Raw genomic sequence first — 13,044 nt, 5'->3', positions numbered from 1 at the left:
CTTAAATTACGCTCCAATTGAGAAAGTAGTGAAAATCTGTGATCACTTATATTTCCACCAAAAATTGATTTTTGAATAAGAAACTTTAAATGGGCTGTAGTTCTTTAAATAACGCTCGAATTGAGAAAATAGTGAAAAACTGTGATCACTCATATTTCCCACTAAAAAACGATTTTTATAGGAAAAACATAAAATCAGCTGTAGTTCCTTAAATAACGCTCGAATTGAGAAACTAGTGAAAATCTGTGATCACACATATTTCCCACTAAAAATCGATTTTTAAAAGAAAAACTTAAAATCGGCTGTAGTTCCTTAAATAACGCTCCAATTGAGAAAATAGTGAAAATCTGTGATCTCTCATATTTCCCACTAAAAATCGATTTTTATAGGAAAAACATAAAATCGGCTGTAGTTCCTTAAATAACGCTCCAATTGAGAAAATATTGAAAATCTGTGATCACTCATATTTCCCACTAAAAATCGATTTTTATAGGAAAAACATAAAATCGGCTGTAGTTCTTTAAATAACGCTCTAATTAAGAAACTAGTGAAAATCTGTGATCACACATATTTCCAACTAAAAATCGATTTTTAAAAGAAAAACTTAAAATCGGCTGTAGTTCCTTAAATAACGCTCCAATTGAGAAAATAGTGAAAATCTGTGATCTCTCATATTTCCCACTAAAAATCGATTTTTATAGGAAAAACATAAAATCGACTGTAGTTCCTTAAATAACGCTCCAATTGAGAAAATAGTTAAAATATGTGATCACTCATATTTCCCACCAAAAAACGATTTTTATGGGAAAAACATAAAATCGACTTAGTTCCTTAAATAACGCTACAATTGAGAAAATAGTGAAAATCTGTGATCACTCATATTTTCCACCAAAAATCGATTTTTATAGGAAAAACTTAAAATCGGCTGTAGTTCCTTAAATAACGCTTCAATTAAGGAAATAGTGCAAATCTGTGATCACTCATATTTCCCACTAAAAATCGATTTTTATAGGAAAAACATAAAATCGGCTGTAGTTCCTTAAATAATGCTCCAATTGAGAAAATAGTAAAAATCTGTTATCACTCATATTTCCCATTAAAAATCGATTTTATAGGAAAAACTTAAAATTGGCTGTAGTTCTTTAAATAACGCTCCAATTGAGAAAATAGTGAAAATCTGTGATCACTAATATTTCCCACTAAAAGCGATTTTTATATAAGAAACATAAAATCGGCTGTAGTTCCTTAAATAACGCTCCAATTGAGGAAATAGTGAAAATCTGTGATCACTCATATTTCCCACCAAAAAACGATTTTTGTAGGATAAACATAAAATCGGCTGTAGTTTCTTAAATAACGCTCCAATTGAGAAAATAGTGAAAATCTGTGATCACTCATATTTCCCACTAAAAATCGATTTTCATAGAAAAAACTTTAAATCGACTGTAGTTCCTTAAATAACGCTCCAATTGAGGAAATAGTGAAAATCTGTGATCACTCCCACTCCCACCAAAAGCAATTTTTATAGGAAAAACATAAAATCGGCTGTAGTTCCTTAAAAAACGCTCCAATCGAGAAAATAGTGAAAATCTGTGATCACTCATATTTCGCACTAAAAATCGATTTTCATAGAAAAAACTTTAAATCGGCTGTAGTTCCTTAAATAACGCTCTAATTGAGAAAATAGTGAAAATCTGTGATCACTCATATTTACCAACGAAAAACGATTTTTATGGGAAAAACATAAAACCAGCTGTAGTTCCTTAAATAACGCTCCAATTGAGAAAATAGTGAAAATTTAAATAACGCTTTAATTGAGAAAATAGTGAAAATTTGTGATCTCTCATATTTCCCACTAAAAATCGAATTTTCTAGGAAAAACTTTAAATCGGCTGTAGCTCCTTAAATAACGCTTTAATGGAGAAAATAGTGAAAATCTGTGATTACTCCTATTTTTCTCTTAAAATCGATTTTTATAAGAAAAACTTAAAATCGGCTGTAGTTTCTCAAATAACGCTCCAATTGAGAAAATAGTGAAAATCTGTGATCACTCATATTTCCCACTAAAAATCGATTTTTACAAGAAAAACATAAAATCGGCTGTAATTCCTTAAATAACGCTCCAATTGAGAAAATAGTGAATATCTGTGATCACTTATATTTCCCACAACACACCTTGCTAACATTTGCCTTAAAAAATTTACAAATATTTCTATATGGCAATGCTTCATATATGTTAAGCATGCTTTTAGGTGTTTTATTATGATAACGGAAACGTTAATTTTAAATGCCCAAGAGTTCAAGCAATTAATTTGCTAATTTAATTGATAGAATGTTAAAATAAAAAAATAGTTATAGATTAGTTAATTTGTTAAAATTGACTACAAATTATTGTAAATAAACTTAATTTAAAGTGATTATTTATAAAGTAAGTGATTAATAAAGTAAAAGTATTGGCAAAGTTAGAGACCAACCTTAAACATGTTATTTGAACTTGTTAGGTCTTCTAATCATAGTAAAACATTTCAGTAACACAACACAAGGGTTAAATATGTTATAATTAAATAATTTTGAATATAAATTTGTATATTTTTATATAAAAATATTTACAAAATTGTACAAACAAACTAAACAACATACTACACCTAAACGATTTGTCAATTCCGGCTATAAATTAACATAAATACATCAACTAATTTAGTTTTACTTTTTTTTTTAACAAATAACGCATCCATTAAGAAATTTTGTCACAAAAACAAAAACAAAAAAAAAACATATTTTTTTAATTAAAAATTTTGTTGTTTTAATCTATCACTTTGTTTTTACTCAAACATATTTTATATTGATTTCATAAATTATTACTTCACTTGGTTTGAATTTATGTTTATTTTTACAGAAGGAGGGGTTTTTTTTTTTGTCGACAATGACAATTGGGTGATGATAATTAAGTGTATGATTATAGTTAATCAGTTGCACTAAATAGTATAAATAATAAGTGGAACAAAAAATAAATGAAATTTGAATTAAATAAATGGTCATAATAACAGAGGAAATGTTTAAATGTTACCAAATTATTATGTATTTCTCTAAGTTAATTGTTGACTTCAAAAAGTTGATTAATTACAAAGCTAAACAAAATTTAAGAAATTATTTTTAAAGGAAAGAAGAGGACTTCGAGATTACTATATCCAATGGAACGCAATTGAGGAACACATCGTTTGAATTAAAAACTACTAAAATTCTATGGGAGATAACTAGATCAGAACGAGAAGCCACCTTAGAAGGAATTACGTATTTTTAGTGATCTATATACAATTGGAGCAAAGATTCAGACAAGCATAGAACATGCGAACAGGACAGAGATACGTATTTCTCAGGCTTTCATTAAATTAAGATTTAAATATCATAGGAGTGATGTTATTGCAGATATTACATCCCTTATGAAGACTGATTGGAAAATTCTAAGGAACTACAACCAGGAAACGGAATTTCTAAGAATTACGTATTCTTAGTGGACTATACGAAATTGGACGCACTGATTTAGACGAATCTAGAGCATGCAACGCTTTCTCTGTAAATTCCAGGATTTCCCCGAAACAAGATCTAAATATCTTAAGATTCAAATATATTGGGAGTGTTGTTTTTTCAGATATTACATCGCTCATGAACATTCAACACTAACTGAACACTTCATGAAGAAGAGTGCATAACAGGCACGAGATCGGCCATTTTACATAAGACCGATTGGCTGGCATATAGCGCTATTCCACCGTAGTACTTTTTCAACAACAGGGTGAGCTAGAGACCATTAACCCAATTTTAAAGAACACAAAGGTGATTTTAGTACATGGCTAACGATGCACAGTGGTATAGGAAAAAAAAAAGAGGGAAATAATTCGGTAACTTCTAAACGGTTAATCCGATTTTAAAGAGGAGGTGTTGTCGAGTTTAGGTTTTGAATTTGGACCTTATAGGCCAACCAGGGGCCCGGCGGGGGGTCCTCAAATTAGGACACCTCGGCTATGTTAAATTTTTAAAACGATCCTATTTCTTCATTTGAGTTCCGATTTAAAAAAAATTTCGTATATAGAATCTCCTCATCGAGCACTATAAAAAATGTCGTCATAGTAGTAAATTATCTCTTATAGTTTAGGAAATATTCGCATTTGAAAATTAAAATTTTAAAATTTTTACCGTTCTTACTTTAGTTTTTTGATAATAGCGGGTCCAAATATTCCCGATTTTCGCCATTTCTTTTTTTATTCGCTTAACAACAAGTTTATATATCAAGCAGTGAAAGAATTATGTAAAAATCATGACTGAGTCCAAAGTTATAGGCATTTTAATTTAAAAAATTAAAAAAAGGCGATTTTTTGCCATTTTTTTGGGAAAAAAGTATCTTTTTCTTTTTAAGTTATCTAAAAAGTTTCTAAGAAGATGTATATAGAATTTATACTTTTTGAAAAGCTGACTTTACATAAAATACGATAAATGAAACAAAACCTAAAAATTTTTGATACCGAGGGGACCAGGTCCATCCAAAAAACCCTATTTTTTTATAGAAAATTCAATTTTGAGCAAAAATTCTCAAATCGCATAGTCGATATCAAATTATAGTGACCTGTTTTATATGACCCAATATGTTCTTAATCATTTTGTAACGGGTTTCGATAACCCCGCCCCTGGTATGGATATAATAGGCAAAAAACCAAAAAATCCCATTTTTGGGATTTTTTAAAACTTTTTTGGGAATTCCGGGATTTCTAATAAGAAAATTCGAACTTTTTATTTAATTTTAGATTTTGAGTAAAAAAATCTACCTAACTGTAAAATTTCATCAAAAAATATTCATAAATAAAATTTTTATTGCAATTTGAAAAATTTGTATCTTCGCAAAAACTGAATAAAAAACATTTTTTAATTTTTTTAAAAAAAGTATTCCGCGAATTTTTTAATTTTCAAAAATTATATACAGTTTTGAAAAATAGACAAAATTACCTTTCCATTGATATATAACATGCCTACCTAATGTTTTTTAAGTGACAAATTAATTAGGGAAAACTCAACATCTTTTAGAAAATTTACCTAGCACTATTATTTTCATCCATAACGTTAACTCTTAAATTTGTTACATATATTAAAAAATTTTCAGGTATTATTTTTTAAACTGTAATGATTTTTACCCCTATAGGTCACTTTAATAGGTAGCTTATTAAAGTGACCTATTGAGGAAAAATTCATTACATAAGGATACGTTAGACATATTAGGTAGAATATCATAACCCTTTAAAAAATAATTTAATTTAAGTACCTGTAATTAATATATAAGACAGGTTTATATCTGTTTGTAATTATTTGTAATTTTCTAACCATGGCGATCGTACTAAAAAAAAATGATTTGTGCTCCATTTTATTTGAACACTCTTCAGCTCCTTTTCAAGATAAAGTGAACTTCTTATTGAAATATATTGAAACTGCACATAAAAATAAAGTGGATAAAACTGATATATGTAAAATTGAAAATTTTATAAAATCAGTTGATATAAAACTGAAGAGTGTTCGGTATTCCATTGCTAAATTTCGATCGAAATTTTCTGATTGGCTGGATGAATGTGTAGAAGTTGCTATTTGCGTATCAACTGTTGGTGCTCCCTGTAAGCAGTATGAGGATTTGAGCTCAAAATCTAAGAGGAAAAGGTTATCAACTTCACTAGAAACCTTATCTAACGAAGAAGTTTCGGACACTTTTAAAGCAATGTTAAGAAAAGAAAAACAGCCTTTGGATGCCATAAAAATTGCAAATATTCTTCCAACCGCATCACCAAGACGACTGAAAAGAATTGTAAAGAGTATACCCACACCATCATCTGATACAACGTTCACTGAGGAAGAAGCTATTGCGCTTATGTTGCAGCTGGGATTAAGTCGTGATAGTCGAGACCAACTAAAAAAAATAAATTCTTGTGATCTTCAACTCATTTGTAAGTGGGGATGTGATGGATTATCAGCACTCTCGGAATATAAACAAATCAACACAAGTGAATCATCTTCCGAGTATAAAAGTGTATTTATGGCATCGCTAGTTCCATTAAGAATTCGAAAGTATGCTGACAGCGATTCTCCATCAACCAGTTTCGATGATATTTGGAAGAATTCGACTCCAGGATCCAAAGCTTTTTGTAGGCCAATAAGCTTTGAGTATATAAAGGAATCCAAAACAACAACGCAAGATTTGATAAATCGTATTGAAGCAGAAATTAAAAACTTGGAACCTATAACAATCGAAATAGAAAATTATTCGTTTAACATGTCCTATGATTTAAAACTTACAATGATTGATGGGAAAGTTGGAAATGCCATTACAGGAACATCATCTACTTGGTACTGCTACATATGTGGTGATAAAAAATCAGAATTTTCGAATATTTCCAAGCAAAGATCAATAAATGAGGAAACATTACAATTTGGAATATCCCCCCTACATGCTCGCATACGATTTCTGGAACATTTTCTACATTTAGCATATGATTTAAAGTACAGAAGCATACCGGAAAATGCAAACAAAAGTGCAAATAACAATAAGGAGTTAATGGAAATGAGAGCCAGTGAGAAACGAAGAATTCAAGAGGAATTTAAAAAGCGGATGGGATTAAATATTGATAAACCACTCACAGGATATGGAAGCACAAACGATGGTAATACCGCTAGACGTTTTTTTAAACATTTTGAAACTACTTCCGAAATAACCGGAATTAGTATGGATTTACTGCAAAAGGTCAATATTATTCTAATGGCGATAAATAGCAAGCATAAAGTGAACGCAACAAAATTTGGAGAGTATTCTACAAAAGTTTCTAAATTACTTTTGGAATTATATCCCTGGAAAGAAATGACACCTACAGTTCACAAGATATTATGTCATGGAAAGGTCATCATAGAACATAATATTCTGCCTTTAGGAGAGCTTACAGAAGAACCCCAAGAATCGAGGAATAGAGACTTTAAGCATATTCATCAGTTTAGCTCAAGGAAGTGTTCTAGGCAGTCTCAAAATGAAGATATTTTTAATAATCTGATTCTATCTTCTGATCCTGTTTTATCTACTATAAGGAAACGTTGGATTTGCTACAAAACGTTAGCATTTGAAAATATTCATGAATTTAAAGATTTACTTTATCTTTTAGATATGGACTACTGTGATACCGATTATTTTACAAAATTATATTAATTTATAAAAAAAAAAGACTATTTTTATATAAAATAAATACTTGTTAATTTTTTTTAGGGATAAAGAATAAAAGATTAATCGTAAAAAGTGGCTGTAAAAATTCATAAAAATTTAGGTAGTAAAACATGCCTAACAAATGTATGGATGAAAATAATAGTACTAGGTAAATTCTCTAAAAGATGTTGAGTTTTCCCTAATTAATTTGTCACTTAAAAAACATTAGGTAGGCATGTTATATATCAATGGAAAGGTAATTTTGTCTATTTTTCAAAACTGTATATAATTTTTGAAAATTAAAAAATTCGCGGAATACTTTAAAAAAAAAATTAAAAAATGTTTTTTATTCAGTTTTTGCGAAGATACAAATTTTTCAAATTGCAATAAAAATTTTATTTATGAATATTTTTTGATGAAATTTTACAGTTAGGTAGATTTTTTTACTCAAAATCCAAAATTAAATAAAAATTTTAAATTTTCTTATTAGAAATCCCGGAATTCCCAAAAAAGTTTTAAAAAATCCCAAAAATGGGATTTTTTGGTTTTTTGCCTATTATATCCATACCAGGGGCGGGGTTATCGAAACCCGTTACAAAATGATTAAGAACATATTGGGTCATATAAAACAGGTCACTATAATTTGATATCGACTATGCGATTTGAGAATTTTTGCTCAAAATGGAATTTTCCATAAAAAATAGGGTTTTTTTGGATGGACCTGGTCCCCTCGGTATCAAAAATTTTTAGGTTTTGTTTCATTTATCGTATTTTATGTAAAGTCAGCTTTTCAAAAAGTATAAATTCTATATACATCTTCTTAGAAACTTTTTAGATAACTTAAAAAGAAAAAGATACTTTTTTCCCAAAAAAATGGCAAAAAATCGCCTTTTTTTAATTTTTTAAATTAAAATGCCTATAACTTTGGACTCAGTCATGATTTTTACATAATTCTTTCACTGCTTGATATATAAACTTGTTGTTAAGCGAATAAAAAAAGAAATGGCGAAAATCGGGAATATTTGGACCCGCTATTATCAAAAAACTAAAGTAAGGACGGTAAAAATTTTAAAATTTTAATTTTCAAATGCGAATATCTCCTAAACTATAAGAGATAATTTACTGCTACGACGACATTTTTTATAGTGCTCGATGAGAAGATTCTATATACGAAATTTTTTTTAAATCGGAACTCAAATGAAGAAATAAGATCGTTTTAAAAATTTAACATAGCCGAGGTGTCCTAATTTGAGGACCCCCCGCCGGGCCCCTGGTTGGCCTATAAGGTCCAAATTCAAAACCTAAACTCGACAACACCTCCTTTTTGTGCATACCAAATTTCATTAAAATCGGATTAACCGTTTAGAAGTTACCGAATTATTTCCTTCTTTTTTTTTTCCTATACCACTGTGCGATGCTTCATATAGAAGCACTTTGATCACGAACCTGTGCTTTCTAATCTCTGACTATCACAGTCCCGTTGCTAAAAATGCTCATATCTAAAGCATTCCTCGACTACAACCACACTGATGGAATGGCATCCGTTCAACAACAGGACCTTGAAATATATTTGGTAGATTGAGGAACAATCTGCATCAATAAGTCAAGACTTTGGTGCCATACTCACACACTACGCCAAGTCTGGTATGAAACATTCCCTGATAAAGAATGGAATTTGATCGATCCTACTTAACTAGGATACCGTACACCGATTACCATTCAATCGATCATACAACTCCATTATCCGATAGGTTCACAGACAAAAAAACATCCAACACATTAACTTCAATATAGGTGGAGTGAACTCCGAATACTCCTAATTTAATCTGTATCCAATTTTTTTTGTTATAAACTCATTGTAAACTTTTAGTCCCACAGTCACTCCTCGGAGTCACAAAAGCACCGAACTTATCCGTCAATATTAATTTCAGCCTGAATCAATCTTTAAAACAATATCCTCGTACAATCTAAAGGGAACACTAAAATAACCCGCACAAGACAAAGCCCGGAACTATATCCCGCGGTCCACCGGTTACCGTGATACCAGATAGATTAGTTCTAAAAAATCTCAAGTTAATAGTCTCCGCGAACTTGAAGTATTGGTAGCACACCAAGGTTAGGGCGGTTCACCAAGGTAGAACTAGTAAAATTAGATAGTTTTCTTTTAAAATGTTAAATTTCGAGTTGTCTCATTCTTGCAGTTAATGAGCTATTTCTCTAATATATATCTTTTTAAATAGTCATAAATATGTTTGTTTTTTTAATATTAGGTATTATAGATGTGAGTGTATTTTAATATCTTATTATTTTATTAGTTGTTAAGATCTTTATCTCAAGACATTAATTAATTTATTTTTCATGGGAGTTGCACTCACTTTGTCAAATAAACTTTTATATCATTTTTTTATTATATAATCAAATGCAATACTTTCGCTAATTTATTATTTTATTAATATATTTGTAATTTTATTTTTATATTTTTGTGTTTGTTTTTTTTTTTTTTTAAAGCGGTGGATTATTTGATATTAATATACATATTTTTTATTTCTTAAGGTGGAGTACTACCATCGATCGGGGAGTGTATTTGAAATGATTGATTTAAGTGTAACTTTTTTAGCGAAAGAGATTACAGTTGAGTTGTTTGGCAAAAGGTTAAGTTCGACCAGTTTTTGGCCTCAAACCGAAATTTAAGAGAAAACACAAATGGATGTGTTCGACTCCCATTTGGTAAGGGTGCGTACAACAGGCCCAATGGTGGCATAGGAGTATGTTTTCGGATGTAATGCAACATACAAGTTCCTTTCCAACGAACGAACGAACGAACGAACGAACGAACGAACGAACGAACGAACGAACGAACGAAACGAACGAACGAACGAAACGAACGAACGAACGAACGAACGAAAGAACAACGAACGAAACGAACGAACGAACGAACGAACGAAAAAAACGAACGAACGAACGAACGAACGAACGAACGAACGAAACGAACGAACGAACGAACGAAGAACGAACGAACGAAACGACGAACGAACGAACGAACGAACGAACGAACGAACGAACGAACGAACGAACGAACAAACCAACGAACGAACGAACGAACGAACGAACGAACGAACGAACGAACGAACGAACGAAACGAACGAACGAACGAACGAACGAACGAACGAAACGAACGAACGAACGAACGAAAACGAAAAAACGAACGAACGAACGAACGAACGAACGAAACGAACGAAACGAACGAACGAAACGAACGAACGAACGAACGAAAACGAACGAACGACGAACGAACGAACGAACGAACGAACGAACGAACGAACGAACGAACGAACGAACGAACGAACGAAATAACGAACGAACGAACGAACGAACGAACGAACGAACGAACGAACGAACGAACGAACGAACGAACGAACGAACGAACGAACGAACGAACGAACGAACGAACGAACGAACGAACGAACGAACGAACGAAACGAACGAACGAACGAACGAACGAACGAACGAACGAACGAACGAACGAACGAACGAACGAACGAACGAACGAACGAACGAACGAACGAACGAACGAAACGAACGAACGAACGAACGAACGAACGAACGAACGAACGAAACGAACGAACGAACGAACGAACGAACGAACGAACGAACGAACGAACGAACGAACGAACGAACGAACGAACGAACGAACGAACGAACGAACGAACGAACGAACGAACGAACGAACGAACGAACGAACGAACGAACGAAGAACGAACGAACTAACGAACGAACGAACGAACGAACGAACGAACGAACGAACGAACGAACGAACGAACGAACGAACGAACGAACGAACGAACGAACGAACGAACGAACGAACGAACGAACGAACGAACGAACGAACGAACGAACGAACGAAGAACGAACGAACGAACTGAACGAACGAACGAACGAACGAACGAACGAACGAAACGAACTAACGAACGAACGAAAACGAACGAACGAACGAACGAACGAACGAACGAACGAACGAACGAACGAACGAACGAACGAACGAACGAACGAACGAACGAACGAACAACGAACGAACGAACGAACGAACGAACGAACGAACGAACGAACGAACGAACGAACGAACGAAACGATAACGAACGAACGAAGCCGAACGAACGAACGAACGAACGAACGAACGAACGAACGAACGAACGAACGAACGAACGAACGAACGAACGAACGAACGAACGAACGAACGAACGAACGAACGAACGAACGAACGAACGAACGAACGAACAACGAACGACGAACGAACGAACTGAACGAACGAACGAACGAACGAACGAACGAACGAACGAACGAACGAACGAACGAACGAAGAACGAACGAACGAACGAACGAACGAACGAACGAACGAACGAACGAACGAACGAACGAACGAACGAACGAACGAACGAACGAACGAACGAACTAACGAACGAACGAACGAACGAACGAACGAACGAACGAACGAACGAACGAACGAACGAACGAACGAACGAACGAACGAACGAACGAAACTAACGAACGAAACGAACGAACGAACTAAACGACAGCGAACGAACGAACGAACTAACGAACGAACGAACGAACGAACGAACTACCGAACGAACTAACGAACGAACTAACGAACTAACGAACTAACGAACGAACTAACTAACTAACTAACTAACTAACTAACTAACTAACTAACTAACTAACTAACTAACTAACTAACTAACTAACTAACTAACTAACTAACTAACTAACTAACTAACTAACTAACGAGTCTCTTTAGACAAATTGTCCAAAGCTACCGTTTACAAAAATACCAGACCTGACCGATCGAACACCGGAAACAGAAATTCTGGGGAACATGGCGCATGATAAGAGAGCCAAAACGAATACTTGTTCACTGTGAAACTCTACATCATATGGGTATCAGGCCACTTGGCCATAATCGAAATTAAAAGGCGAATGTACTTTCTTTTAAAGAAACGGAAGCTGAAGAAAGTTCACCTCGCGAATGCTAAACCGTTCGACACAATGGGGACTGAATTAAAAACATGGGCGGGAGAAACCCAATTAGAATAACAGAACGGTGGGTAGCCCCCTAATATATTTTGTGGTTCTGAGTCGAAATGCAAATAAATGTTATTGTTGTTTTAAAAGTTCATGTGATTTTGTGTGAAATGCCGTTTAATCTTCAGATTGGAAAGACCTTATCCCCTTATTTTATTAACTTTTAAAAGTAGTAAATCCATATAAAAATCGTTTGTCTAGTAGGGCATTAAAAATTCGCCTACAAAAATGTAAAAACGATTTATGTGCTCATATTTAAGTATTTTTTTAAATTGTCTGTTGCGTTTGGCTGGGATTTTGTTGTTATTTTTTTTTTGTTTCGTTACTTTAGACATTTAGCCGCTATACTAATTAATTAGTTGCTATTAATTAAAAATTCAAAAATAAATAAACAAATCCAGGCGGCACTTTTTAATATAATATTGTTTTTGGTATAAACATTATTTTGTTACTTTTTTCAATCTATGATTTTCGAAAAAAAGTATCTTACGAGAGTATGCGATAGTTTTGTGTGATTAAACAAAAAGATATGAATACTCCTCGTACATCATCGTCAAAAACAGCAACTTCTAAAGTAGACCTATTTTATTAATTTAAATACTTTTAATTCATTAAATATTCAAACAACTAAGGGGAATATTTGGAATCTTTAGATTTAACTAAACGATAACTAGATTTTTTTTTAAATAATTTGGTCAATGAACCTGTTGTTTTTTTAACATTTGGGGAATTTCTTTATGTAA

At 32.6% G+C, this 13,044-nt stretch overlaps 1 long non-coding RNA gene across 1 annotated transcript in view; it reads right to left on the bottom strand.

Moving 5' to 3' along the window:
* Positions 1-13,044, bottom strand: part of LOC119604256 — a 137,530-nt gene that overhangs the window by 11,814 nt on the left and 112,672 nt on the right. The window lies entirely within an intron of this gene.

Source organism: Lucilia sericata, unplaced genomic scaffold, assembly GCF_015586225.1.
Source record: "Lucilia sericata isolate MDLA Ls3-8-SP2 unplaced genomic scaffold, ASM1558622v1 Contig000375F_arrow, whole genome shotgun sequence".
In the NCBI taxonomy this organism is placed as follows: Eukaryota; Metazoa; Arthropoda; class Insecta; order Diptera; family Calliphoridae; genus Lucilia; species Lucilia sericata.
Note: the sequence above shows the minus strand (reverse complement) of the source record. Positions and strands in the feature narration are given on the sequence as shown.